At 38.1% G+C, this 27,942-nt stretch overlaps 1 protein-coding gene and 1 non-coding gene across 8 annotated transcripts in view; both read left to right on the top strand.

The window, feature by feature from the left end:
• FHIT (fragile histidine triad diadenosine triphosphatase) overlaps positions 1–27,942 on the top strand; it is a 1,370,758-nt gene that overhangs the window by 667,103 nt on the left and 675,713 nt on the right. The gene's annotated exons all lie outside the window — the stretch shown is intronic.
• LOC121496378 lies at positions 26,348–26,486 on the top strand. The gene has a single exon (XR_005989199.1). It is a non-coding gene; the product is annotated as a small nucleolar RNA SNORA55 (small nucleolar RNA).

Here is a 27,942-nt window from a genome sequence, read left to right as displayed (position 1 = left end):
AAGAAAGGTAATTATAAAATTGCAGCAGCCAGTGAGAGTTTCTCATTCTGCTTTAAGTAGCTTCTAAATCCTGCTCAAAATGTACTTCCTGCTTTTGCCTTCTATTGTGAAGCTCTCACATTGGCGTCCCCAAGTGTTGGGTACAGTGTCAGTGACAGGAAATTGGGTGGTTTGACTTGCCTGTGTGAGTTCCTTACTCTGCCCCTTTCTAAACTGAGTGCCCTTGTTCCAGTCATCAAACATTTCTGGGGGTGGTGCTGAGGACTCAGCATGAGGATTCAGGGAGGTTTAATTCCAAGAGATTGGCCAAGGGTCTGGTGCACAAAATCCTTGGCGAGTGTTAACTCTTATTATCATAGACATGATGTTTATGGTAAGCTGATTTGCTTGTGGTACAGTTACTTGGTTAGAAATCATTTGACTATCTCAGTCACTCCTCATATTTCTGGAACCTGATAATCCATACTTGAATTTTGTGATCGATTTGAAAGAGCAATTAGGACAGTGATTGCAATTAGCTCATATTTAAATTACCTTTTTAAGAAGTTATAGCTTAAAAAAATAGTGGTACTAATGATTTTAAAAAAAAACTTGTACTTAAGATATTTCTGAGAAAATTGGAAATTTAAATACTTACTAGATACTTGACATCGTTTTTGTCATTGTTGAGTTTTAGGTGTTTATTTTTATTTATTTTTTAAGATTGTATTTATTCATGAGAGACAGAGAGAGAGGCAGACATAAAGGCAGAGGGAGAAGCAGCCTCCCCTCGGGGAGGCTGATGTGGGACTCAATCCCAGCACCCCAGGATCATGACTTGAGCCAAAAGCAGGCACTCAACCGCTGAGCTACCCAGGCATCCTATATTTAGGTATTTTAAAAGATGTTTAAAATATATTAATATCATTATATGTGAATTTCTTTTTAAAAATGCTTAAGTCCTCGTTATTTAGAGTGATATATATAAAAATACATATGTACGTTGAAATTATATGATGGTGATTTGCTTTCAAATGAGATTGGGGATTGAATCAGGGTAAGATTGCATATAGCACAAGATTGGCCATGAATTGATCATTTTTGCAAGATTGTAGGTATGTCAAGATTGATTTTACTGGTCTATTTCTGTAAATGTTTGAATTTGCCATAATAAAAATAACAAAACTAGGTTAAAGAACCTGTAACCTCAGTCATTATTACTAGTTATGGTAAACATATTTATCAAAAGCTTTATATCAGCTATAACTAGGTCACCAGGGTGGATAGGTTGGCTCTTAGGTGAGAGGGGTAGAGAGTGTGCAGAAAATGGGAGAAAGGCTCTCCTTTGTTGTTGTAAGTTGACCCAGAATATATTATTAAATCCAACTTTATTGCTAAAAGGAAAAGATTGAAAGATAAAGTATGCATCATCAGATTTTTTTTTTTTTTTGGAGAATTGTTTTGTTTATTGAAAGCATGTCTTTGAAGCATAAAAGGGTTTATATTTGAAGTTGTTAGGATTTGCTAGCATCCAGAATATTACCTTAAATAATTAATGGAAGAAACATCAGAGCCTGCCCCTCTCTGACCTATAGATCTTTAGTCAGCGCTGAAAAAACTGATGGTGTACAGTGCTTTCTTTGCCTAACCTGTCAGGCCCCTTTGGAGGCATCCTAAATTTGCTGATGGATTCTAAAGTAACTGATGTTTGATGTTAGGCAGCTTTGGGGGAATTGTTCAAGGGATTGTGATTGTTTGTAGTGCACGGAAATATATGCTTTTTATGATCTGTTCCACTCTTTTTGTGACCCTCTATTTTATGATTAGATTACACTTTAAAAAAAACAAATTGCATCCAACATATGGCTTGATCTTTCTTCCTCTAATTATAAAATGAAACAAAATAAAATTTCCTATTGGAAGCTCCAGCTTCAAATCATCTTTTTATTTTTGATTATATATACTCTCATTTTAAGTATTCTGTAAATATTTACTGTACCTTCTATCATATTTGGGAAATTGTACCTTTTTCAGTTCTCTTTAGAGTTGACAACATTTATTAGTTTATAGAGATAGCCATTATAATGAGAATATTCTCTGATGGGTGCACAGAAATATGTCCTCTATTTTGCTACTTCATGCTGATCAAAAAGTCTTAGACAAATGACTTACGATAGAGAAACTGTTCTTTGGATTAGTTACAGCTAATAGATAGACTTAGTATTTATTTTTTCTGTCATCTCACTGCCATTAGTGATCATAGTTTGGGCTCTGTGTATGGAAAGGTAAAATATCTGTGAATCATTTTTTTTTTCAGAGAATTTCAAGACTTTTATTCTAGTGACTTGTCTCTTTCAAATATTGACTGCTCCCCCCCCCCCCCCCACAGATTTTCAATGCCTCCTGACCACTGCATTTTGGATCAATTAGCTTTATGTCTTTTAGGATACTCAGACTTTGTATTGGAATAAAAATATTTGCAAATGCTCTTGGGCATTGTTGCATAGCACTATAACTTTGATGTCAGTTAAGGGACAAAGTCATATTTCCTTTCTTCCTTGGAGAATCAATAATGTGGTCATACTTGCAGAGACAGGCACGTCTGAACCATGGGCAGGCAGTACATTATTTTCAAATCTCTTTTCTCCCAAAGGTCCCTCAAGTCTAGTCCTCTTTGACAGTTTCATCATGAATGTTCTAAGTGTTGTTGTCCTGGGCAACCTTAGAAAGTTCTATGGAAAATCATATAATTAATACAGTGTCTTTTACTGGATCCTGTGTGGTACTCCCAAAACAATAGTTACATTACATTTTATTTCAGTAGCACACTCCATGGCATGTGGCTTGGATTTGATATGTGGCATGATTATATTCTCTGTGTCATTGGGAATTTTGGGCATGTCTTATAAATAATTTTTCTGTATCTTCAATATACTCTATTGCTTATTCGTTTATTTGCTGATGCAAAAAGATGGAGTGACTTTTATGTATAAGACATTTTGCAGGATAAGTAAAAGAATATGCAACATGGCAGGGAAGAAAGGCTATATGTAAAGTCTTTGATATGCCTTACATGTAATAGTATAGGGCCTGGTGGTTTTAATGGCATTCTCTTTGCTATTGCTGCATCTGTAACTATGATCATCATCATTTATCTAATGGTTTTGTCAGATCTCGTTCTACTGTTTTTATAGAGTATGATTTCTTTTCTGAAAGAGGCATTAAGAACTGTAATAATCATGGTTAGGAGTCATGGTTTGGAGGTGAGAGCACCCTATAAAAGCTGAATATGTTTTCAATAAACGAAGTTCATTCTCATTTGCTTGACTCCCTTATTCTTGAATTTGTCGACTGAGATTATTCTCTGATATATCGACCAGGACAGGACCCAGGTCATTAAACCCAATTATTGTGAATGGTGCTGGCTGTGCATTCACACTGCTTGGGGTGAATTCCTGGTTCCCATTTTCAGTAGCTGTGTAGCTTTCACTCTCCATCTCATTTTTTCATCTTTAAATGGGGATCATAAGATTAATTCTTGTTGGGAGGATTAAATTTGATAGTAAAATAAGTGGCTCACCCAGTGCCTGGCAGGCCACAAACAATCAGTACATCAGGGCCCTAATTTTTATCATTGCTCTAATTGTTATTACTATTATTTTTTATTACTTTTGTTGCTGTTGTTATTTCTACAATTAGGACCAAATTCCTACCTAAGTACCCAACCAAGAACCTTTGTCCTTCTGTGTGCTGTGTATACTTTCTACTTTCTGAAGTGAGTATACAGAACTCAACCCAACCAAGATAATTCACTTTTCATTCATATCGTGAACACAGTAGAAGAATGTTGTGCTATACTTTTGTTAGAGAAGGGTGGATGAAACCATCTTATGTTCTAGACGGATCATTAAATCTAACTCTGAGCCTCCTACCTACCAAGGTAAAAACGATTAATATGTCTTCTATTTGATTCCTGAAACATGCACATTTATATTCTATGTGTGTTTATATCTGCTTACTATATTGGTTCTCATAGATATAAAACTTGAGTTAATCTTTGGCATGACATCTATATATCCAAATAATAATGTATTCTTTGCAGTAGTTCTAAATGGCAAAAATTTTTTTGAAATATTTTAACAAAAGTACTGTCCTCATTGGGCTCTGCAGAGACATACAGTAACTACTACATAATGTGGTTAGTGTAATACCTGACAAGATAGTACACATTCAGTAGGCATAAGCTAATGATATCAAAGAAGATTTAATAGAAGACCTAACTTTCTTAGAAACAAACATAAACATTCAAATTACCTTTCTGCAAAGGTATAGCTAATGATAGGAGTAAAATACTTGATAATTCTCTTTGTAGTCTTCATTTTGTGCACCAGCCATTTTTCTGATTTTTGTTATGTTTGAGACTGTGTATGAAACATTCTAACCAATAAAGTTGCATTCAAAGAAATGAAAAAAAAAATCTAAAATCCTCAAGTAGTTAAGATTATTTTTCCCCTTCTTATGGGTTAATGACAGACTTTTTTTAACCTTCTTCATATTTCTTACTTCTATGGAAAATGGAAGGTGATTGTTTGATTTTGATATCGCAGTAGATTATTTTCTTAACAGCACTGAACTGAATAGGTACAGTTTTGTTCTTGGTAATGTTAATCTTTACCTGAACTCTATGTTCCTGGAAAACAGCAATAGATAAAGGAGTCTGGTACCCTAATGTTCAGGAAAAAGACTTGCAGACAACCACTCTTGCCCGGATGGCTTACATAAGACTAATGGGTGACCCTCCCAGGTAACTATGGCAAGGCCGTAAACATACCCCCTCCCACATTCTCCTTCTCTGACTGAAATGTTCATACCCTCTGTCCAAATACTTGCTGACTTAAATTGATGACAAAACTATAGAGCCAAGCTTCTCACCTTCTCCCATGAACTTTGCTCCATCCTTGACCTTTGGAATGCAGAACAGCTGCTGAGAAATGGCTGACCTCAGATAAACAATTTACCTGGCCAGTTGTCCAGTCATGCTGTTCGCTCCTCCCATTCCCCTAAGTCAGGATCTTTCTGGATTTGTTTGCCTCTCCCTAGAAAATAATATTCCTTTCTGCCTGACCTTGAAGGCAAGAGCTGTCTCCCTACTGCATTGGTCTCCTTCCTATTACCACAGTCCTCTCTCCTTACTACAAACATCTTTTCAAATAAAGTCCATCTTTACATGAGCCTGGGTTTGTTTATACTTAACATTTATGTTATTCCCTCTGTGGCCCATAATTGTTGCCTCAGTTTAGTGTTTAAAGCATCTTCATACTAACAGTAATAGAACTTCCTATGTTCTAGGGTCTTTAATTTTACAAATGGTGCCATGCCGCCTAAATGAGAGGCGTGGAGTTTGAAGATTGCTGTGACTGACTTCATAGCTCTGTTTTTTGTTTTTGTTTTTTCTATTCCTGCCACCGTGAACTCCTTGAGGTCATGGTTACTACTGTAAGCAGGGACGATGATGGCAGCCTACACTATTGCGTTGATTGAGGCTACTTTGTTTTAAGATTTTATTTATTTATTTGAGAGCAAGAGCATGAGAAAGGGGAACAGCAGAGGGAGAGGCAGATTCCCCACTGAGTGGGGAGCCTAACAGGGGCTCCATCTCAGGACCCCAAGATCATGACCTGAGCCGAAGGCAGGCACTTAACTGGTTGAGCCACCCAGACACCTCTTATGCTGAGTGCTTCGTGTGTGTGTTCTTACATAATACTGACCACGGAGCGGGGAGATTGATGCCATTCTCATTTTGTTTACACTAGAAGAACACGAGGTTTGGGCAAATGAGCTGTTTGGGACGAACCCATGAAGTTGGCATCTAAGTATGTATATAAATGACAACAAAATTGGTATCCTCCACCTTGTCACTATTTACAGACCACTTGGGTTCCAGGATACAGCCCATCTGTTTCCTTCACTGCCTGCTGCAGTTCTGAGCACACACCAGCTCCTCTGACTTGTCAGCCCTTGGGTGCTTTGCTGGTGTGGTTTTTCTGGTGAGGCTGTATAGCTTTGGTTTCAAAGTAATAACCACAGTATTAAATCTGTTCCCTCTTTATGTTGAGATTAATGTTTATTTGTTGTTTTGCACATGAATAAGCGATTGATTAGGAAAATAATGCTTTTCAGACCCTCTTGCTTATGTCATTTTAGCCAAGGGGGAATATATTTAAGTCACTGAGTTACTTACCCTTCCCTGAACTTTAGTTTCTTCATCTGTTCAGTGGGCATTGCAAGATACCTAACTGATAGATTCTGTGAAGTTTGAAAGATTAGTGAACACAGAGTCCCTGGCCCAGTGCCTGGTACATGGCAAATACCTCCTCAGTTGCTGCTGTTATTTTACTATTATTATTTTCCTTTTTTCCTCAAGTGACTGGTTTATATCAAAGGAGTGTAATATCTTTTTCTGGCATGAGCCAAGTTCTAGAGGTAAGGAATGGCAGATCACTTGGCTCATTGTAATGGTTGCTGTGCTTACTATTTAAATAATGCTATTTAAAAATTAGAATTGTATTTTGTTGAGGGTATTGCAACTGTGAAATTAAGCCTCTTATACCTCACTTCTGTTTCAAAGATGTAATAATTTTCTTACCTAATCATTAATCAATGCAAAAATTGTAATATAAAAATGAACATTGTGGAATTTCCAGAACATTCCAAAACTATTCATTAATTTAGCCCTATAAAATTGGTCTACAAACATGACTAGTGTTTTTTTTTTTTTAATTACATATGAGCATGACAGAAGCCCTTTGGGGCTTCACCCATGCTTGGTTGCTATATTCAGTTGATTTAAGATTCTGAGGCTTACTTTTTCATTAATTCTGAATTTTTTGAATTATTATAATGTGAATACATGTTCATTTTCCCCTGGATGGAAAAATAAGCTTACTGATGAAAATTATTTCGGCTTCCTATACCAGAAGAAAGTCTTGCCATTCATTGGTGTTAGTATGGTCCGGGGTCGACCCTCACTGACCTCTCTCAGCCTCCTCTACTTCCTTTCTCTTGACTACTGGGTAAGCAGACATGGTGCCTATCCAGATTGTATCACAGCCAGTGTTAGGGAGAAAAATGCATTGGAACTTATGGACATGACTTTTTCCCGTTCTGAGCATAAGATTCCATAACCATCTCCCAAAATGATGTGTCTGCCTCTGATATGGCTCCAGTATTGTTATCAACAATTCCCGGTGAGATGAGGTTTCAGGGACAAGTGCCTTGGACTCCATGTTTCCAAAGGAGAATTCTTTCCCACCAAATTGCTACTACTTCCACTTGTTCTGTTGGTTAATGGTCTTCCCACTGTTGCATTTTTTAATCCTTAAAATATTCTTCTCCATATCGTCTCTCCAGATCCTGTTCATTCTCTCACATCCCTCTTTTCCATTTCTGCTCTGTATTCCAAGCTCAGGGTTATCTCTCTCGCTCTCTCTCTGCCTAGAATATTTTAATGGGTTCCTAATTGATCTCCCCACCTCCAGCTCCCCTCAGCCCTTTAGTTAATCTTGGAACAGTGCTTGTACAAATTAAGTGCTTTAATTACTGTTTGATTTCAGTTGAATTTTACCCCCCAAAACCTGGCTATCTGTAGTGGGAATGAATTTTTTTAGGATTGGTGCGTATCTTGTGACCAGCACCTTGAGAGCAGAAAAGTACCACTTTCAAGTGCATTTATGTGTTTATTAAATTCCCTTTGCATCGTTTACTGTAACACACTTTGGTGTGCAATCAACATAATAGCTTCAGCTTTTTCAACTTTTTTTTTTTTTTTTTTAAAGAAAGGGATCAACTCTGGAACATGCATCTCATTAGTATTAAAAGTACTCAGTCTCTGTAAAATGAATATAATAAGAGACATTTCTATAATATAAGACCAAAGGAGATAAATGTCGGGTTGTCAGAAAAGTCAAATGAATAATAGTATTTGAGGCATTTGTTTTTCTTGCAATTTGAAATATGATAATTACTGGTATTTAAATTTCCCCCCAACTTCTCTTCTATGTCTTGGGGATTCGAGGCTTTTGGGCACATCAGGCATTTTCCTATCCTGTCAGAAGTTTCTTGAGGGATTATCAATGGTTTTCTGTTCTCTGTGAAAAACAAAGAATGTACAGTTGAAAGGCAGCAGAGACTAGACTGCCTTTAAAGTAGAGCATTTTATAAAACTTTGCAGCATGGAAAAAGTGGGAATTTGGTTTCAAGAAATAAATGGGCCTAATGTTTAAAAGGCGAAGTCTTATGATACCATCTTGGCTAAAATTAGGTTAGTGAGTTAATAAAAATGGGGTTAATCCCAAATTACCCCTTTATTTTATTTCTTTATTCATGAGAGAGAGAGAGAGAGAAAGAGAGAGAGAGAGGCAGAGGGAGAAGCAGGCTTCATGCAGGGAGCCCGACATGGGACATGGGACTTGATCCTGGGTCTCCAGGATCATTCCCTGGCCTGAAGGTGGTGCTAATCCGCTGAGCCACCTGGGCTGCCCCTACCCCTTTATTTAAAATGTGGCTCAGTTGGTTAAGCATCTAACTCTAGGTTTTAGTTGTCAGGATCTCAGGATCATGAGATCAAAGCCTGGGTTGGGGTGTGGCTAAGCTTGGAGTCAGCCTGGGATTCTCTCTCTCCATCTGCCTTCTTCCTCCCGCCCTCACTGTCTCATGACAGAGAAATATTTGATTGCATGGACTTAACTTGAGCCTCTAATGTCAAGAATGTGGGGGAAGAGTGTCTGGCTGGCTCAGCTGGTAGGGCCATATGATTCTTCATCTCAGGGTCAGGGTCATGAGTTCCAGCCCCATGTTGGGCATTGAACCTATTTTTTAAAAGTGTGGAACCTGTAAAGATTTCTTTCTGTTCCTTGGGTCATGCTTTTTTTAAGCAAGATTCAAGAGGATCTTTTAAGGGGCTCAGTTCTGCCATAGTGTTGCATATTAAGTGGGTTGTTTTACATCTGTTTCCTTCTACACTTTCAAAGGATGTAAGGGGAAGTTAATATGTCTGGTGATACACCCACACTGTAGATAAAGGTCTAATGGTATGATCTCCCAGAAAAGAAACTCCTGCCATATCTTTTTGCAGCAGTCTTGCTAGAAGGGACATGAATCCAACCCAATGTGGAGGTTATTTTCTAAGATAAAGTTATGCTCATTTGTGGAAAATAATTAAAAAAAATTATTAAAAAATCCTATTACTCTGTTCACTGTGCTAGTCCCATGCTAAATATTTAATACCATAAATGTAAGGTAGATATAGTCACTTTATGTGTTTTACAGATGTGGGTGCTGCAGCCCAGAGGGGTCAACTGTTCAAAGCCAGAGCATCAGGAGAGTCTAGATTCTTTGGATCAAAGCCATGTCCATAACCATGCCATCCCTCTGGACATGCTGTAATCTCTCCTGTATGGACGGCTTTGCAAGATCATGACTATTAGGATTGAAAGATTTTATGCTTCCTCCACCCCCAATAAATGTTGGATTTAGCAGAAGGTTCCTACATCTCTTCACTAAGGGAGGAATAAAGGAAAGGAAGGGGGTGGGGAGCAGAGTGATGCATATCGAATCACTATCGGTGGAATTGTAGTTTTAGGGCCAGTACCTATGATTGAAAGACTGAGTTCCACAAAGTTCTGTCCTTGGTCAGGGTTCAGTGGTTATTCTTATGTGATTAAATCCATATATACTGAAATAAGTACAGATGCATCATTTTCTGTCAATTTGCAGAATTTTGGGGGGAAACTAAACCTAATTCCCAAGAGATAAGAAAAACAAGATTTTTTTTTTCCTTCTCAACATTTACATGAAATAACACCTAAGTAGTTTTAAGTGTGAACAAATGTCCCATGATGTTCAGTAATGTGATATGTTATCTGTCTCCTCCTACCACCTACAAATGAAAAAGAGTTTGAAGAGAATAGCATCATTTTTAAATGTTTATATTCTCGAAGTTCTCCTCCCATGCTGAAATCTGAGATGATGTATTGTCCCACTGATGAAGCTCAGGTAGAGATTAGCTGGAGTGGTTAGTGCCCAGACAAGTGGTCAGTCCAAGGCAGGCTGTGGGTATGCATCAGAAACATACAGAATGATCCAGAGCAGGGTCGGTTTTGTCTTGGCCAGTCTGTGGGGGAAGACTGTGCCATGTCAGTCTTGACGTGGTCAGAAGGTTCTCGTGGTTTATGTGTTGATGCATCCAGAGAGGACTTTTGATACCTCTGTACGTCTGAGTGACCTCCATGCAGTGACTTCCTATTAGGCTAGGGAAGTATGTAGGGCTCCTTACGGTGGTCTACAGGGCCCTCCTCAACACTATTCCAACATGCCTCCTACCTCTTATCTCTTGCCATCCATTGTCTCCGTCTTTGCCACCTCTCTATGTTCTTTATCTGATGGTCTGGACGTTATGCAGACCATGCTCCCCACCCCTCCACCTCCCCAGGGTCCTTTGCAGGTGCTTTGACCTCTTCCCTCTTCTCTGTCATCCCTGGAGCTCTTAGCTCAAATGTCATTTCTACAGTGGCGGTCTGTTCTCCAGCTTAGGTCAAATCTCTCAGAGATTATAGACTTGTAGCATCCCATGTCTCTCCTTTGATGACTTGCCTCAGATGTGTGGATTGGGATAATGCTTGAGAGAGGAGAGAGGGTTTGATGATTGAGAGCCTGGAATATCAAGCTGTTCAGCTGGGCCTCAAACCAAACTTGGCCTCTTAGTAGTCTGTGACCTCTCTGTGCCTCAGTATCTCTTCTGTGAAATGGAGATGTCCTAACACCTCATTCTTAAAGGTGTGGTGAGGATTAAATGAGCTGATATTAGAATGGTGCCTGATGCCCAGAAGGAGCTCATTATGTGGCAGTTCTTTTTTAATATTTGATTAATGACCATTCTTCATTAAACTTGACCTCTAGGGGGCAGAGGCTGTGCTGTTTGTGTTCAACAATGTCCTCTTGCTCCTGGCAGGATGCCTGGTCCATCACAGGCACCCTTTGGGTGTATATGTTTACTGTGTGCCTGCCTTGTGTTAGGCAGGCTGTGAGTGCTTCAACTTCTGCCTGAATCAGTACTTGACTCAGTAATAGGATTTAGAGATGTGCTCTTGACACACAGATGTTGCTAGATTTTCTCTGACAAACAAGGCATTTTCTATAATGTGACCCTCTGCTCTGGGCCTTTGGGTACAAGGACTGTCTCAGCCAATGGGTCATCCTACCCAGGTCCTGACTCTGATGCAGGGGTGAGTCTAACCTTGCACACATGCCCCACGTCCACCATACTAGTGGTTTTCAGATTTTTCTTTTTAAATCGCACATTCCCTTTTTTTAAGTTACTTACAATCTTATGTGGAAATTCAATTTGTCAGATTCCACTAGAAGTATTCTAGTTAGGGCAGAGCATTGCTTGTTTGGGGCCTCCTATCCTTAGTGTGCTTCTGACTATTATCGAAGACCTTTGCCTTAAATAAAATAATGGTCTGTTTTCTAAGAATGTTTGGTGAGAAACTGACTTTGAATGTCTAATGGGCAAACATGCAGGTAATGGGCAGAAGGAAAAAGCCTCTAACCTTTTTATCCCAAGTAGGGAATACAGTTGACCTTTGAACAACATGGGTTGGAACTGTGTGTCTGCTCATACATGGATTTTTTTAAGATTTTATTTTTAAGTAATCTCTACATCCATCATGGGGCTCGAACTCACAACCCTGAGATCAAGAGTCTCATGCTCTACTGACTGAGCCAGGCAAGTGCCCCTATACATGGAATTTTTTTCAGTAGTTTCAGTACAGGACTATAAATATACTTTCTCATGATTTTCTTAACATTGCCTTTTCTCTAGCTTACTTTATTGTAAGAATAAAGTGTATAATACATATACAAAATTTGTATTAATTCAGTTTAGGGTAAGGCTTCTTGTCAGTAGTAGGTTATTAGTAAAGTTTTTGGGGAGTCAGAAGTTACCCATGAATTTTGATTGCCCTTAGGGGATCAGTTTCCCTAATTCTCATGTTGTTCATGGGTCAACTATAGTGTGAAGAGGTCCTGTCTTGTATAGCTGAAGAGTTTGTAGAGTGCTGAAGAGAAGATCCTCCTATGGCATTTTTAAGGCTGCTCTATAGCTGCCTCCTTTCAAAGAACAGAGGTGTTAAATATGATGAAGAGAAGAATGTTGGTGTACCCTTTTTATTAGTTTCTTGATTTCATTTAACTGAATGCTGGGGAGTGTTTCTATGTATATTTATATGTATTTGTAACAACTGAAGAGAAATCCCAGGAGACAGGTTTGTGTAAGAATGTTGCACAATACAGTCCAAATCCTGGGTTTCTATCAGCCTAAGACTAGAAATGGTGGAATTGGGGGCATCTGGATGACTCAGGCCATTTGGCTTCTGAGTCTTGATTTCAGCTCAGATCATGATCTCAGGGTTCTGGGATTGAGCCCTGCATTAGGGTATGTTCTCAATGGGGAATCTGCTTGGGGTTTCTGTCTCTTTCTTTGCCCTGCCCCCTGGCCCCCCCAATTACATGCTTGTGTGCTTCTGCTCTCTTTAAAATAAATAAATCTTTTTATACAATAAAAAAGGATAGAACTGGATTTTTTGGGTAATTTTTTTTTTTAATGAAAAGGAAAATCATGATTAAAGCTCACTCTTTAATATATTTACTGGAGCCCTTGGGTGGCTCAGTTAAGCATCTGCCTTCAGCTCAGGTCATGATCTAGCATTGAATTGGGCTCCTTGTGGGGAGGCTGCTTCTGCCTCTGCTCCTCCTCTCGTGCTCTCTCTCTCACTCTTGCTCTAGTCCTCTCTCTTTCAAATAAAATCTTAAAAATAAAAACTAACATATTTACTATCAGACAATTTGCAATTATCAGACTTTTTTTGGTGATTCCAGATATAGTTCAAATAAAGATCTCATTTCTCAGCTTGAAGAAAAAAAAGTTTGATCACACCATGGAATAGAGGAGAATTGTTTTAGGTTTTTTTTCTTTTCTTCCCTTAACATTAGGGGATTTTTTTAAAAGAAAAATCTTCCATGCCAGTGTTGTTATATATAATCTTTTTGTTATTTTTTTTAACTTAATTAAAAAATACATTTTTCTTTAAATAGAGTCCTAAGTTTGGGATTGATGACTAAGGATCCCTTAAATTCATGTCTACTTAAATTAATTCACTACTTCCAACATGAATTTTCTTCTGAACAAGCAATGAAAAAATATTTAGCTTATATAGGCCATCTGGCTTTAAAATGTGGAGAATTTTCTTTTAGGCTGAATCTATTTTAGTGTGACTATAGGATCAGAATTCCAATGAATCCTAAACAGAAGATTCACAATTCAAACTTTAATGCTTTGGGGATTGTAAATCACAGCACATATGGGATGATACATGTTTTGGGAGAAACGGATCTTCCTGGCCCACATGTAAAATTAAAGCTGTCTGTATTCTGTGTTTATTGAATGTAGTTATTTTACAAAGATGGATCTGAATAAACAGTTCCTGGATTTTTAATCTTATCATTGGGATAATTAAAAACTGTAAAGATGTCTTTTTGTCAAATTATCATGCAATATAGATGCTCAGTAATGTTCTCAACTTACAGGTTGCTCAGAAAAAGTAATGGTTCTCCCTGTTTTTTCATGGTTCATTTTTTTACAGTCTAATAAATAACAAGAAAGGATCTTATTATCCTTGGAAGGAAGCTGTGAATCCTGTGGTTAGTCTGAGACATGGGACTTCTTTCCCCATAGACCTTGTACTCTGACAAGATAAGATATTTGGACAAAGATATTCATAATTACTGTAGGCAAGAAATTGCTTTATTTTAACATTTCTCAAAATATGTACTGATAAAGTTTATTCCCCAAAGGGTCAGTAGAAAAGTTCAAGGCAAGTTCAACTGGTGTATATCTATTGCAAGGCTTCTCAACCTTCAGATATTTTAATATGTGAATATATATCACAAATCTATGAAAAGAGGATATGGGAAGGAGGACAATGATAGGCAGTGATTTCCAGATTATTTGGCTCTAGAATATTTTGTAGGGCTCTTGTTCTGCTGATTACAGCTCAGGGGAATTTTATGTGTTATTGGGGACTTGTAGGCTTGTTAATACAGACTTTCCTGGTTCTTGACAACATCGGATTCTTCTTTCCTAGCTCACCCCAGTACATTTTAACATTTCTGAAATTGGGATGCAGTTCACAATCATCACATACTTTCCTTCTTTAATTCCAACAAAGCTATTAGTGAATTGATGGTGCCTTTGAATTAAGTAAATTATTAAGTAATGCAGCTTTAAATTCTAATTTAGTCATTATGTTCAGCCTAACCCACAGCGAGTGTAGTATTAAGTGTAAAGAACTAAATGAGAAGAAAAAGGCTATTCTGTTTTGTGGAAAATTTGTTTACTATGATACAATGAGCTTTGTTTAGAATTTCTGGAATCTGGTTAAAAAATAATCATCAGGGGATCCCTGGGTGGTGCAGCGGTTTGGCGCCTGCCTTTGGCGCAGGGCGCGATCCTGGAGACCCGGGATCGAATCCCACGTCGGGCTCCTGGTGCATGGAGCCTGCTTCTTCCTCTGCCTGTGTCTCTGCCTCTCTCTCTCTCTCTCTGTGTGACTATCATAAAAAAAAAAAAAAAAAATTAAAAAAAATATTTAAAAAAAATAATCATCACTCATGCTTTTCATATAACTTAATATAGTGTGGCCCATGCTGAGGTGCTTTCCATACAGGTACCTGTGATAGGTAGTATTAACCCCACTTCAAAAGTGAGGAAAAATGAGACTCAGAGCAATTCCGTAATGTGTATATGTATACCCTACTAGCAGTGGGGGAAGGAGATTTTAATCCCAGGGAGTCTATCCCAACCTACTCATTGTTTAACTTAGTTGAGCATTATTATTAATTCTTTTCAGGTAAACTTTCTTATACTTTTGCATTTGTGACATGAGCTAGTGAGCCCTTGAACTGGTTCTTTACTAGAACCACCTCAGGAACTCTTAGAAACTAAAGATTCCTGGGCCCCATCCCCAAGAGATACTTATTCACCAGCCCTGGGGTGAGACTTGGGAAGCAGTTTTTCAGCTTTTTTTTTTTTTTTTCTTTTAAATATAAAAAAGTTCAAGTGATTTTGGTTGAGCTAGATTTGGGAATGACTGATATACACTTAAGAAGAGGAAGTGATTTTCTTTCCACCAAATGTTAAGATGTAATAAAATGCAACATAGTCCTCAAACCATGAAGAGCATAATTAAATGTTGTATGACCCTGAAGGCCCCCATCTTATCTCATGGAGCATCGGGACACTGATTTCCTGCACCCACTATTGGCACCTGGAGGTGGTAGTCAGGGTGTGCTGAGGAAGCAAATATGCATAAATGTGCTTGGTACCTTTGCCTGAGATATATGAGGGCGCCTTCATGCCTCCCGATCCATGTGGTCCTCTTTCTGTAATAAAAACCTTCGTTAAGAATAACCTCAATGTAAACTGTCACAGATGGAGATGAGTAAGATGTCAACACACCTGACCTTTCAATCTTCAGCCCTGATGGCAATAAAAAGGGAGCCCCTCTAATCTGCCTGCAAATAGCTGCAGCTTCCTTGATCTGGTCTAATCAAAGGAACAAGCCCATAGGGGCTTAAAGGATTCCATGGTGCTGCCGCTGCCATTAATTTAATTGCTGCATAGAGTGAATTATGGGGAAGCTGAGTTAAATGCTGAAATCTTTGGGGCAAGAGATTAAATAGGTTAGTTCCATAATTAGTGTTGTCTTTAAGACAGGACATAGTGTTCCCCATAGTGTGACTTTGCAAAACTGATAGCTCTGTCTAAAGTCAACATGGATGGGGAGTGGCAAGTCAGATCTGGTCTTGGGAGGTGGGCAGTGTTGAGTGTGACAGAGTAGGTATGAATTAGATGCTCTTGAACTTCAGTGAAGACTGGGAGCCTCCCTCATTTGAGGTATCCTGGAATTATGCAACCTTTCTTTTTCCCCTGGGCTATGTGATAAGTAAAAAAGATATACCTTTTAAAATATTTATACTTATTAATATTTAAATACAACTCTGTGTATTTTGTGTTGTACAAATCCAGCTGTGAGCCAACATTATCCAGGGCATCCGATCAAATGTGAATTAATTGAGTCTGGTGGCCCTTTATACGCCAACTCTTTCTGTTAGTCTAGCTTACTGGCACAGTCTTCATGCACATGGACTGGACCTCTTTTGGATTCATTGACTAGTTAAATTAATTGGTTTATTACATGAGTCCAACCACTGCTGGACTCAGTTTACCCAGTTGTTTTTTTGTTTGTTTTTTATTTTACCCAGTTGTTAGTGGTATTTAAACTGCATTTGGTAAGCAGATTTGTTTAATGGATTTTGTTCCTTTAAAATAGAATGATTATTTTTTTCCTCTTTATGAATTTCCTTTTTCTGATGCCAGCCCATTTTTCCCTATTGACAAACATTTATCAAAATGTATTTACCAAAATACATTTTCCTCCAGTTGAGCATGTGGCTGTTACAAGCCAAACAGAGCAGTCATTTGCAGGTTTCCTCCTTTGCAGAAGCTAATGATTTTAATTTCTCTTAGGTTGCATAATCTTGAGAGGAGGGCATGCGGTATAAGATATTGCTTCCATATTAGCTAAAGGACTCGTTTTACAAATCATGATAATATCTGTAAAAGTTACTAGTAATGGAGCAACATATTGAATGCCTGCTCTGTGCCTAGCACTACACTTAACAAAATGTTACCTCATTTTAATGAATGCTTACAGCAATGTAGTTAAGTTGCTTTCCTCCTATATCATGAGGAAGACTAGACTGTCACCTTGGAAAGGTCCATGAGAAGATGGCAGGTCTGAAGCTCAGTAACGGAGGAAATGAGTCCTCAGAGTCTAGTAGGACGTGTGTGGCCCTTGCTGTCTAAGACCTTGACTTAAGATGAAGTTCAGTCTTTGGTGAAAGAAAGAATCCAGTCTTGTCTCCATGAAAACCCAAACTGAGTAGGATCCTTCATGAATTCTAATTTAACATCTGCCTGCAGTGGCTGAGTCATTTATCTTCCTTTTCCTGCTCCTACCTATCCTCTCCTGCCCATACATTACTTCCACCTGACCTTCATTTGCATTTGGAATGTAAGTATTGCTTTAAGAAAGAAAAGAAAATATATTCTCAAGGTACAGATGCTGTAATATAGTGGATATGGAAATTCACTTGAAAGTTGGATTCAAATCATAACTCTAATATGCTTGTGCAAATGAAACTTGGGCAAGAGTTTGAACCTCTCTGTGCCTTAGTTTCCTTTAAAACTCTGAGTAAAGGTGTCCATCGAAAGATGAATGGATAAAGAAGATGTGGTTTATGTATACAATGGAATATTACCCATTAGAAACGACCAATACCCACCATTTGCTTCGACGTGGATGGAACTGGAGGGTATTATGCTGAGTGAAATAAGTCAATCGGAGAAGGACAAACATTATATGGTCTCATTCATTTGGGGAATATAAATAATAGTGAAAGAGAATAGAGGGGAAGGGAGAAGAAATGGGTAGGAAATATCAGAAAGGGAGACAGAACATGGAAGACTCCTAACTCTGGGAAACAAACTAGGGGTGGTGGAAGGGAGGAGGGCGGGGGTGTCTGGGTGGCGGGCACTGAGGGGGGCACTTGACGGGATGAGCACTGGGTGTTGTTCTGTATGTTGGCAAATTGAACACCAATAAAAAATAAATTTATTATTAAAAAAAAATTAAAACTCTGAGTAATAGTAGCATCACCCTAGAAAACAATGAAAGGTGAGATCATGTATGTTATAAGCTTAGCCCCATGACTAGTACCTAGGAAGGGCCCAAGATGTGTATAAGAAATGGTGGCCTTTTTCTTCTTTTTCAAAGATAGATATGGGACTTAAAAAATTAAATTAGGTTAAAAAAATAATGACTTTTGGTGCTGTGGGATTTGTGAGCTCAAGGACCTGGGTTACAGGAACAACAAACATGAGCCTGCTTATTTAATAGAATGTGCCCTCAGTGAGGGGCTGATCTGCTTTCAGCTTGAGGAGTGCTTCAGAATTTTAATTATTTGGAGGAGCCTCCCAGGGTAATAGAAGTTGCTTTATGGTTGCTTTCTCTCCATGTCAAACTGAAGAGATAATTGTAACAAATGAGCATTCACATGCCAAGATGTGATGCAGCAAATGAATTTATGGATGCTGATGATAATGATCATCAGCATAGCTAGGGTTCTGATTTGATCAGTAGCTGACGACTGCTTTCTTAAGATGAAATAGTCGTTTAAATGAACACGACATCTTCTCTTGAACAACACTATTATTTATTTATTTATTTATTATTTATTTTCTCCTGTATATCGAAGACTCGTTACTAGTCTTGGCATGCTCTTCTCTGTAGTGTGTCTGTTCATACTGAACTACTCTAGGGAGATTTATTGCTCTTCCTGGTGTTCTTATTAGCATCCTTTACATAGCTCTTCATGACACTTGTTATAATGCAAAATGTAATAATAATATAATTAACATCCTTACGGCAGCTAATATTCATTGAGCATATACTATGTGCCCTGGAATTATATTAAGAGCATTGCATCCTCTCATTTAATCCTCATAAATCTGTGAGGCAGGAATTTTCATTGCTTCTGTTTTTCAGATGGGGAAGAGGTTAAATTAGAGATCTTGACTCTAATGTACCTAAAGTCACATCTAGGATATAAACCGGGTCTGACTGTGTGATCTGAGTGCATAGACACCACTGGCCCAAAGCTGCCTCTGTTGCACAGTTCCCTGCTTGCTTCCAGTCTCCTTGTTTGCCAGTAAGATCCCCTGGCCTCCTGCATTGTCTCATATCCTAGCCTGGTACTTGGCATGAAGGAGGCATTCAGGCAGTAGAAAGAATGAATGGGTTCAGCCACTCTGCATGGCAGATACTGACAAAATGCTACCTAGCCTCTAGAGCTTAAAATCAAAGTGAAAGAATTTTAATAGCATCATTTTAAGGTACCAGCCACTCCTCTATGTCCATAGAAAATTGAATATAGTAGAAGAATGGCAAAGTTAGGTTAGAAGCATTCAGATATGGAAGTTCTACAGGGCACTTGATTTTTAAGAAAAAAAAATCTGCTGGGGCATATAATAATTAAACTGTTCATGACAGCATATAATTCTATCATTATGCACATAACTGTTACTATCATTTAGATCATAAGAGAGAAAAGTGTCAAAGTCTTTCTCGTGGCATTTAATTTTGTCTTAGCTTTTCCTAAAGGAAGCATTCAGTTTATACTTTGAACTTGTAAACTTTTGACACATCTTTACATTTATTGTTGTGAATCATTCATGAAAACTATAGAAATGACTCACTGTCCCTTTTTCATAATTTGGATCAGATCTTTTTATGAAGTTTCAATCTGTCTTTCACTGTTTAAGGCCCCCTCTATGTGCATATTTTTAATGTACCTTGTTTTTTTAAACCTTCTGTTTTATTTAGAGTTAATACTATTAGTAATATAGCCTGTAAGAATAACAACTCAATTTATTCAAGACTATTTTAATTAAAAATATGTGCTAACTCTTCAGGGACCAGGTGGAAATTTACACTTCTCTGAAGACAGGGGTTGCTGAACAAATTAATAATATAAACAAGATTTTAGAGGGGATATTTAATCGACTCAAGAGAAAAAACTTTGCAAGTTCCAGCACTATTAAAAAAAAATCTTTTCCCCAGCAGTCTAGAGCTGTCCATTAACATTCAGAAGATGGATGTGTTAATTCCTAATCATTGTTTTGAATTCGTTAAACTGGTCACATTAAATACTTTTATTTGGCCACATTCTATTGGTCTCATACAAATTTGAATGTCCTTGACTCTAACAGTTCTACATGTTGAATCCTTCCTTAATCATCACTGTTTACCACTTCCCACCAACTTTGTTATCCTAGGCATGCAATGAAGCCTTTTTGCATCTCACTTTTGCATCAGTCAGTGGAGCCTTGGAGAGTTTTCCAAGATTTAAATGGGATAAAGTGTATGCTTCATTTGTTGCAATACTCAGAAAATAGGTTGCTAATTCATAGTCCAAATTAGGGCAGTTTTGTTATCAAGTGGAGCTGCCTCCACTGTAAACTTCCCTGCCTTGGAGTTGAAGCATCATTTCACTTATGCAGAACCTAAAATGACAAGTGGTTAGAATATTCTACCCTCCTTCCCCCATTTACACAAGAAGTCCTACAGAAGTGTAGAAATAAAATGTGATATATTTAATGATATTCCTCCAAGCAAAATAAACTTGTAGAAAATCTCAAGTCTTGTAACATTGATTGGATTTACCCCACTGAATTGTGCCTGGGATTTGTGATTCCTGAACCTGCTGAAATTTGGAACTAGGTGGTTCCTGAATCCCATGTGGGCCTGAAGTCTATGTCTTTAAGTCCCTGTCATATTTAGGACCTTGTTCTTTTGTCAAAGCTGTGATCTTCTCTCTTCTCACATTGCTAGAATTGGTCAAACATTTTGGCCCTTGTGAAATGCCTCGTGCTACCTGTGTGGTTTGCTAAGTTGAAAGTGTTTCCCGATTGTGGTGAGTCCAGCTGGCTTCCTTACTTAATATTATTTTCCTTGCCATGCAAATACAAAATTTGAAATATTTTTCAGTTGTACTAATTTATCTTCAGGCAAACTGAGATTGTTCATAGATTCTCATTTCCTTTCTTGGAGTCTTTGCACCAGCATTATCAATTGATATTGATTATCCTTTGTGAAATTTTTTGTTTTGCATTTATATGTTTTCTGAAAAAAAAGCATGGAGCAAGTATGTGTGATATGGTCTCATTTATTTCCTGGTATATTTTTCTGGAAAACTCTTAACAGCTAACTATGTCAAAGACAAGATGTATCAGACAATTAAGGACATGATTTTATCCAGGCTCTTACAATAGGGGGAATGCTTACTAATGAGGAATGTCTCAAAGAAAGAGGAGAAGAGTTGAAGTTAGTTGTTTGTACAAAGATGACTGATGTAGCTTTCTTTGTAGTTGTGAAAAATTGGAAGCATCCTAAATGGCAATAGAGGAATTATATCAATTATGGCATATGGAAACAATGGCATGTTTCCTATGCAACTGTCGTCAAAAATGAGGTAAAACTTTGGAGGTTTTATGAAACAGGGGTGTCATGAAGAAGGGTGGATGTGGGGTCTCAGAATATCCAAGGGCAGATCGGTCCTTGGACTTGGGGGTGTTTCCCAAAAAACAAAAGGGTAAGAACCTCTTGACCTTGGCTATTTCCTGAGAGCACAGGGTTTAGATTAAATTCAACATTGTCAGATAGATAAAACTTTGTGAAAAAAAAAATTTTTTTTTTTGAACAGTAATGACAGGCTATTGGGTCTTTCGTTAATTGTTTTTTTGCTAATGTTTAATTCAAAGCATTTCATTTTGAGTTCATATTGTGATTGCCTTCTTAGTTGGCTTAAGAACTCCTAGAAACTAGTTTTCAACATAAATGTAACAAGTATCCATTTTAACTCTAAACTATTAGAAACAGTTAATTTGAAAGTCGTTTTATTCATTTATAAATTTCATCATCATAGCCTATGTGGTCTCCTCCCCCAAATATAAGAGATTACCATGTTTCACATATTAAATACTAAATGAAAACCAGCTTTTTCATTTTCTGTGTTAATCTAGGTAAGGATTTGCCTGCTGTATGAAAATTTTCTTTTAAAACAAATAGTTTTACATTATAAAACCTTCTTCCATTGTAAGAAACAAGTATTTATTTTAGAATATTCTTATTAATACCCTTCCACCCACACCTCTGCTTACTTCCCCTTCCCCTGCCCTTCATTTCCATTTATCTTCTTCCTAGTTTCCAAGTATGAAGCTTTTATAGGTCTATCGTTTCTGTTTTTCTCTGACCTTCTCCCATTACTATCTTATCTACTTGCATAGCTCTCTACTGATTATCTCTTTATGTATCATTGATCCTTAGCCTTTCTCCAAGCCAATGCATTAAGAAGTGGAACTGATGATTCCCACCATCACAGTGGATCCTATACTGGCAATTCTTCCCAGAGTTCTCTCTGAAACTTAAAGACAGCTTAGAGTGGGGACAACTTTGTAAAGTGTTCTACACTGACCCCCAACCCTGTGAGGGTGCCCCACTCCTGCCAAAATGAACCTCAAGTTCAACTTCTCTTACTAGACTAGGTTCACTTCAGTGTTTTCAGTGGCTTTCTGCTGTCCCACAGATACTTAAACTCTTAATCAAATGTATAATATTTAACCCTTAACAAACTGTCCTTTTGACTTCCTCATTTTTTTTTTTTTACACAAATCTAAAGCATTTGGGGATAAGAGTTGTCTTTAAGAAGGAAAAATGAAGATCCCTTTTAATTCTTTAATTACTTTTTCTTTTTGATAACAAAAGTCAGATAATACTTATGGGTATTGAGAAAGTCACTTGTGATTTCACAGCACAGAAAGAGTGCTGTGAACATTTGAGTGTATACCATACCTGACTTCTCCCCCATATATTTGAACATGGAGTTGTTCTACAGAAATGTAGCTTGATAGATGGACTAGTTTGTATCCTGACAATGGCTCTGTTTGAACCTGGCCTCTACCACTGACTCTGTATATGGACCTGACAATTAATAAAATGCTCAAAGGCTCAGATACCTAATCAGTAAATAGGGAGGATACTTCACTGGCTTGTTATTAGGATCAAGCCAGATCCTGCATGTTGGTGTTTGTGGTTTATGGTGCCTGACACACAGCCTTTCTATATCAGATTATTTTCTGTTAATGAGTGAATTCTTCTTTGCTGCTGTTTCCAGAATTCCGTACTTACCCAGTGCTCATTAGGTAGGCTCTCTAGAACCTACTCCTGTAGCCAACCTGTGTCCTCCTTTTCCTCCCTGTCCCTAAGGCTGGACTGCTCTGTCCTTTCCCATCACCATAGTAACTGGGCATCTCCTCACAGGCTCACTTTCTCTAGAGTGTGGCTTATTGGACTTCTGTCTTCTACCTTGATAATCATCTAGCTATTGGCATCCAGTTAATGAGTACAGCTTAGCCCTTGGTGCTGTGTGTAAGCATATATGTATATGTCACATGATCTGTTTGAATAGTTTTTCAGAGGGCTTTCAAAGGTACCACCTTTACAAGAATATCATGAGGCAGGTTAGCATCTTTTATTAAGGAGGAAACTGACCCACATGGTGTGACTTGTTCATGGTTGCACAGCTATGAGACAGAAAAGCCAGGAACAGGATATTGGCCTGCAGGTTGGGATACCAGTTTTCCTTCCTCCATGCTCATAAACCCTCATTGAAATGCATATTTGCAATGTGGAGTTTCTAGGCCATCGGAACAGGTTTGTGCTTCCTCAGAGATATGTGGTCTAAACACTATGTGCAGTTTCCAACGACATCAAGGGAGGCAAACTCCATGTGCCAGATAGGATATTTTCTAATTCCATATAGAGTGACTGATCTTTACGCAGTCCTAGTAACTTGTGAAAGGGGATAGACCCTGTGCTTCGTTTTCCAAATCTACTAAATTACTTATTACTTGGCAGCAAAAACTAGTTGGAATGAAGGCTTCTTAGCCCTTATAGCAATTTACATTGCCCATGTGGAATATCCCTTTAGAATGAACTTCCTGGCAAGACTTAGTAAACACATTTCAACTAGATATAAAGATTTCATAAGCCATGTTCTTAGCAAAATGTGTTAGGGAAGAATCACAGCTCCCAAGATGTCATTAATTTTATATTTAGCTCAGAATTTAAGGACAGCTAGGAAAGGCACATGTCCATAATCCATACTCACATTATTAAAGTATAGGGAATTCATAGTGAGACATTACTATGATCAGTGCCATCCAGGAGGCCTGTAAAGGGATGTGGTTAAGGGCTTGTGTTATGGCATCTTGAGACTTAATTTCAGGTTGACACTCTCTCTACCACTTACTACTTTGAGTAAATTACTAAACTGCTCTATGCTTCATTTGTCTCATCTATCAAAATGAGGATTATGAGAGTATTTACCTTGAAGAGTTGCCATGAAGATGAACAGATTTCGTATAATATCCTTGGCACAGTGCCTGCTATATACTGATAATGCTATTTTTTTTTTTTTTGCCAATGGTTGATACCTTCTGATACTGTACACCATATTAGACATGTTTTAAATTTACTTTTTGTTTGTTTATAGGCCTAAGGTTCTATTTATTTGTCTATAAGTCTTACAAACTAGATAATTGTGAAAAGCAGTTAGTTTAGAATATGTGCCATGTCTTGATATCTTTCCATATCCCCATCACTTGGATGCCTGGGTATTCTCTCTTGACTATTATATAGGCGAGTTATAGAAGAGACAAGAGCTCTTTCAGCAGGGGCCTGCCATGTGATCAGTTACAGTCCTAGAGGAACTGAAGTGGGCATTCACTGTGGACAGTCTTCTACCGAACCACTGCCACCTTCTCCAGCTACCTATGTGATGGAGAGCTCCATATCTATTAGGTTATGTCCTAACAGGGCAGTAATCTCAAAGAGAATTTGTTGCTGTACTTCTGTAGATGAATTCCCAGGAAGCCACAGTTGGAGATGGCACATGGCAATGGGAATAATTTGGCTATTTTACTGTGTGTCCTATGTCCATCTTTATGGAGAGCTCTGCATTAGAAAGACTTACGTCAGATAGTGTTTCCATTTAAATCCCTCTTTGTGTCAAGTGGAGCCAATTACTGGTGACTACAAGAGTGACATTTGGTGAAAGCATTCTCCTCTTGTTCCCTGATAAGCATAAGGTAGCTGTCTTGTCACTTTCTTGTATTACTTATTACGTGAAACCATTCCTCTGCCTACTGTCCATCTACTGTAAAATATTTATCTGGAGTGTCTCAAGTACTCTAAAGTGTAACAAAGATTTGTGGTTATTTGCAATTTCTTTTAAGGCTGACAAAATACAAAAATTGCTTGACATATCTGTCTTGAAAGAGATGACTGAACCAAAAGTATTAGTTTGATATCTTGTTTGAAATTGAATATATATATATATAAAAAGAAATTGAATATATACATATATTTTTTTTTTACCAAAATAATTCCTACATAGCTCATGTGGATTGTGTTTAAATATGAAGTTAATTCCTAAATGTCAGAATAAATACATGATTTCCTGGGGAAGTAGTTATATTACTGTATTAAATTAACCAGGGACTGAGGCCCATGGCTGAGCTTGATGACTCCACTAAGAGGAAGCTAGTTAAGCTCCTAAGAATTTTAGATGTCGAAAACATTCCTTGTGCACAGGATTCAGCGTTGTGTGGTTCATTAGGATATATTTTTGGTTGACCCTGGACATTTTTTATTAACTAGTAGAATAAGACAATCATATGATGTTGGAGTAGGAGGATTTATCTTAGTGACTCAAAAATGCTGGTTGCATTGTAGATATAATTATGCAAAGCTAAGAATCCAGAAAAGAATTGCCAGAGAAGGAATTAAAAATAAGATTTTAAATGAAAATACCCACCTTGATCCTGAAAGAAAACAAACCTATTGCAACAGGAGCAATTGAGTAGCCTCAAGCATAGAAAACCCAAATACAACTCACTGGAGTCAGTGTGAACAAATTTGAGGTCAACCCTTTTAAACCTTGTCTGTACCACAAGGCTTTCAATCAAGGAAATAAAGTATGTGTTAGTTGTAATCTCCAAAAAATCAATCAAGCAGTCAGTCAACCAACCAACCAGCCTACCTGGGGACTTTTGCCTCTGGCTAAATTGGGGTGGTCTATGAAAAATCAACACTTCTTTAAAAACAGTAGAGAAGCCAAATTAAACAAAATCTGAAATGTTCCTAACTTGAAGACATTAAAGAGTTGCCAAGAAAACCAAGACTCTTAGAGCATAGGGAACTATAAAGTGGTGAGCCAGCGTTCCACAACCTGCTTTTCCCTTAAGGGATCTCTCCAACTTTTGGTTTGAATGAAAGCTGAGAAATCAGGCAAAAGATTGTGCCTGGGAGCAGAGAAGGCGGGAGATTTTTTTGGCAATCTCTCAAGGCAAGAGAGAAAAACGTCAAAGTCTAGGGATGCTAAAGCAGCTGGGACTTGATGGGATGTGATCTCAGAAAGAAAGCAGGTACTAGATATTACCCTGATCTTGGGCAGTCTTGTTCATTCCTGAAGGCATTTACCTAATTTTTATGCTGTGGAGGTGTAAAGCTAGGACATTTAAGAGCAGATCACAGAAAATGTAAAGTGCTAAAACAAACAACAACAAAAAACACCTGAATCTTTTCCATTTTTTGCTGCTTTGTGGGTGTGGGGACAGACATGCAACATTATGGGCAGTGGAATTCTAGGAGGGTTGTTTTCCTTTTGTCTTGGGGCCTGACTCCATAGGCCCCAACTCTGCCTCTCTTTGTGAGAAAGAGATAAAGAAAAGAAAGAAAAGAAAAAAGTAAGTAAATTGCTCATTGTGACAATTTCTCCCAGGGCTAAAGGTAAAACAATTGGAGTTCAGCATTCATGAAGGACAAAGGAGACTGGTAAACACTACAGACTTTCAAACTACATCCAAGAATGTGAGCAAAAAGGCAGAGCAGGGATCCCTGGGTGGCACAGCGGTTTAGCACCTGCCTTTGGCCCAGGGCACGATCCTGGAGACCCGGGATCAAATCCCACATCGGGCTCCCGGTGCATGGAGCCTGCTTCTCCCTCTGCCTATGTCTCTGCCTCTCTCTCTCTCTATCATAAATAAATTAAAAAAAAAAAAAAAAGGCAGAGCAGATCTTTCAAAATGTCAGCCACGGTGGAGTCCACTCAATCCCATGGTGGATAAAGGCAACCTGACCTATCCCAGGCTGCCTCCCATAGCCTAGGATGAACCTTTTCTGGAGGAAGTTACCTTCATCCAGTTTCTCTGTGATTTTTTTTTTTTTTTTTTTTGTACATGGTACCCATAATTCAACATAAAATCCAAGAAATGGGACTGGAAGGAAAAACCAAAAATGTATTTCTGTTTGATTAGAATTGGACGTCGGGTGATTAGGAATAGCTGATAAGGCTGGGACTCTTAGGTTCTCCGTCTTCCCTGCTGCCCTGTTTTCCCTTACTCCTGGCTTCATCCATTAAATTACCTTATTTAGGCTGTAGGCATTTGGATTTGCAACCATACTTTGTAGTAAGGAATTTGTCTGGTTTTATCTAGATGTTTGGTGTTCTAAACACCACCATATGGATCTGCACAGAAAGAACTTAGGCATGTTCCCAGTAATCTGACTTTGGGATGATTTTCTTTGTGTAGGAAGATGAGTAGAGGGGTTGTGGGGTGAATCTTGATATAAACAGAAATGCTTGATTTTTATTATTCATTTTTGCTTTAAAGTTTGCTAGTTTTTGGTGAAGCCCCCATCTGTGACTTTATCTTAGAGTTCTGTCTTGCAAAGGGGAAAAAAAAATCCTTATGAATGCCTACAGGGGAAAAATAAGAAAAACAAGTTCAGGCAGGCTTAAATAAAATTACAATTGGCCCTGTGAGTTGCTTCCTGGGAATGTGCAGTGTGCATTTTTGACATGGACTGCTCCTGTCTTTCTCAATGACAAAAGATCAGGAATGAGATAGGCCTTTGTAACCCTGAGTCAGCTTGCTCTCTGTTCCAAGTGAAGAAGACCCATTACTTAAATTCTGTCTGTCTTCCCTCCCTCCCTCCCTCCCTTCTTTTTTTCCTTCCTTCCTTCTTCCACAAAGGAGGATAGCCTCCCACTGTAGCATTATGGTTTCTTTGAAGACCACATGTTTCTTAAGGCTGCAGACTGAAATAATCCAAGAGCAGAATTTTAGATGCAGAGTGAGTATACAGTTTACCCTGAGTGTTT

Source organism: Vulpes lagopus, chromosome 7 (assembly GCF_018345385.1).
Source record: "Vulpes lagopus strain Blue_001 chromosome 7, ASM1834538v1, whole genome shotgun sequence".
NCBI lineage: Eukaryota > Metazoa > Chordata > Mammalia > Carnivora > Canidae > Vulpes > Vulpes lagopus.
The sequence above is the reverse complement of the archived record's forward strand: the minus strand, read 5'-3'. Positions and strand labels throughout refer to the sequence as shown.